A 2,503-nucleotide genomic window follows, 5' to 3' on the forward strand; every position below is an offset into this window, starting at 1 on the left:
TGTGCCTGCTCAGCCGGGCCAGGAAAGCCAAACTTAAGAAATCTGCCTATGTACAGAACAAATCAACTGAAGGGGTTCTTATTAATCTGCCGTCTGTGACTTTCGTTATTTTTCAGGTTAGTTCTGAGTTTTCTTGCCTTTTAAAGGGAGAGGAAAAGCAACTACATACTATTTGATTATGAGCTTTTAAAAAAGGGAGGGATAAAAAATAAGTTATCAATGCTATTATTATTTCTTATGAAGAGACACATAATTTGTCCTAAATATTCATGGGGAGGGGGTGCTTTGATTTTTTTTCTAAACTAGAACGAGATTAAAACTGATGGTGCTGAGAAGGAAAAAAGTTTTTTGAAGTTCAACAGTTGAATCTTTCTTGGCCCTTAAAACATTTCAGTCAGAGTCATTCAAATGTGGACTGTTTTTAAACTTGACTTTTGACAGGGCTTTATAAAATCTGGTGGGGATGCTATAATAATAACCAGAAAGAGAGGATGACTTTGAAGTTTGAAAACTTAGGGGAAAAAATAAGATATTTTAAAGCTACCAGTGGCCTTTACAGATATAAAGAGGAGAAAAGGAAATTGGGGAGANCCTCTAAAGTAAGCCTGTGAAGACAGGGCAGTAATGGTGAAAAACTCTATGGCTCTCTGAGTTAGTTGTGCAAACATGTTTCTTGTGCTCTTGGGTGCTTTTCATTCTAGCATGTGAACTTCAAATTGCAAGGTGTTCAAGTAATTGCAAGAAGTATATCAGTGGGGGTGGGGGGGGTGCAGTACTGGTTAAGGAGAAACAAGTTCGCAGTTTGGTTCTTGGGCCACCAGCGGCAGGGAGGAAGGGGGGTATGCCAGGCCCCGGACCCAGCTCCTGTGGCAGAGCTGCCCTGCTGAGCAGCGACTTGAGAGAGTTCATGAACGGAAGTCAGAGACCCGGCAACTGCAGCCACCCCCCCAGACATTTCTTAAAGAGGACGGTCGTGTGTTTTTCCAGTGTGTTCTAGGAGCAGTTGGATTCCCTTGCTTTAGTTTAATTTCCATAACCGGTAGCTTCCGAAATGGCTTTGGAAGACAGTTCGCTTTAAAACGTGGCCCCCTGTTCCAAAATGCCCTGGCTGTTTTAGGAACCCGACCCCTCCCTTGCAGAGCTCTTCCGCAGGACTTCTGGTGGACGGGTCCAGAAGGTAGGGTCTTGCCCAGCGACCCCCGCAGAGGTCACTCTCTGTGCGCGGCCGTCCCCAGCGTTCCCGAGCAGCGTATGCGTGCGGCGCTGCCGACTGCACTCGCACGCTTGCAAATTTTCACCCTGGGAAATTAGCAACAAAGCCCGATCTGTCTCGTGGCTGCTTTGCACTTTCCGAGGGCGGCTGTACTTGACTGAGCTGCACAACAGGCACAGAGAGCGAGCGCGAGCGAGCGAGCGAGGGAGGGGGGAGGGAAGGAGAGGGGAGGGGAGGGGTGGGGGCGAGAGGTAAATAGTCTTAAATCGGAAGGGAGCTGCTTCTCTGTGGGCTTGACGAGCGCTGCCTGGGCTCCGCCGGCTCCGTAATAACCGAGTGACCTTTTCTTTCGCTGTATTATGTCTGGCTGGGAAGGGATTGCGTTTCGCAGCTGAGCCGGGGCTTCCTCGCTCGGCTCCCCGCGCGCTGCCGGGGTAACTTGTGTCGAGCCAGGACGGAGACGGCCTCGGACTGCAGTCGCCTCCAAGAACACCTGTGGCTCGGATGCGGTCCACACCGCTACTTGGCGGATCCTCCAGGACCTCATTATTTTAAACTTAAAAAAAAAGAGACTCCTTCCCCCCTCCTTTTTTTTTTTTTTCAAACAATGCTTCTTTTTGACCTTTCCCAAGGAGAAGCACTACAAAGCAGCCACTGTGCTTTCTGAACGGCCTCCCCCTGTATCGCTTAATTGAGAAGGTAAGTGCGGCAACTGTGGACACACGCGTCGGCGTATGTGTGGTGTGTGTGTCTGCGGGTGCGCGCGTGCGTGTGCGGATGTGGGTATTTTTTTTTTTTTTCTTCTTCCCCAGCCTCTGCTAATGAGGCATAAACTGGGGCTGCAGCCCAGCTCCGCACTGCAACTTTCGCTCGGGCTGCAGCTCTGCTGAGACGGTTTTGTTTAAATCATGTGAGGCTTCATTATTTTTACGATGAGACGTGAAGTAGATGCAGGCGGCAGACGTGGAGGGAAGGAGGGAGAATTCCGGCTCAAGTACGACTCGAGTGGGTAATAGGCAAAGTTCAGGATGCGCCGCGGCGTTTCCACACCCCTTCCTCGCGGGAAGAGAGGGGCAGGGAGAGTTTGCAATTAGGCGAGGTGCGCTCCGGCCTGGCCCGCAGCAGCAGAAGCCCGTCCTAGGTGGGCTCCGGACCCCCTGCTGCGGACTGGCTGGAAGGCACAGCCCCCTCCCCCAAGAGTTGAAATCACTGTCTTGCGGGTCCTGTTGACACTTCTGCCTCTCCCCGCTTGTCCGTGATAAGAAAATGTGGTTCCGGCGGGTTGGAAAA

General features: G+C 51.0%; 1 protein-coding gene across 3 annotated transcripts in view; it reads left to right on the forward strand.

Annotated features, from left to right (window-relative positions):
* LMO3 (LIM domain only 3) overlaps window positions 1-2,503 on the forward strand; it is a 148,539-nt gene that overhangs the window by 92,066 nt on the left and 53,970 nt on the right. The window contains exon 1 of one of the 3 annotated variants that reach the window (XM_077756384.1): window positions 1,837-1,912. The exons of the other annotated variants lie outside the window; for them this stretch is intronic. The gene's annotated coding sequence lies outside the window, so the exon portion shown is untranslated. Of the gene's footprint in view, window positions 1-1,836; window positions 1,913-2,503 lie in introns of those variants that run through there. 3 annotated transcript variants of the gene reach the window in all.

The sequence above is a fragment of the Crocuta crocuta genome, unplaced genomic scaffold (assembly GCF_008692635.1).
Source record: "Crocuta crocuta isolate KB4526 unplaced genomic scaffold, BGI_CrCroc_1.0 scaffold262, whole genome shotgun sequence".
Classification (NCBI taxonomy): domain Eukaryota; kingdom Metazoa; phylum Chordata; class Mammalia; order Carnivora; family Hyaenidae; genus Crocuta; species Crocuta crocuta.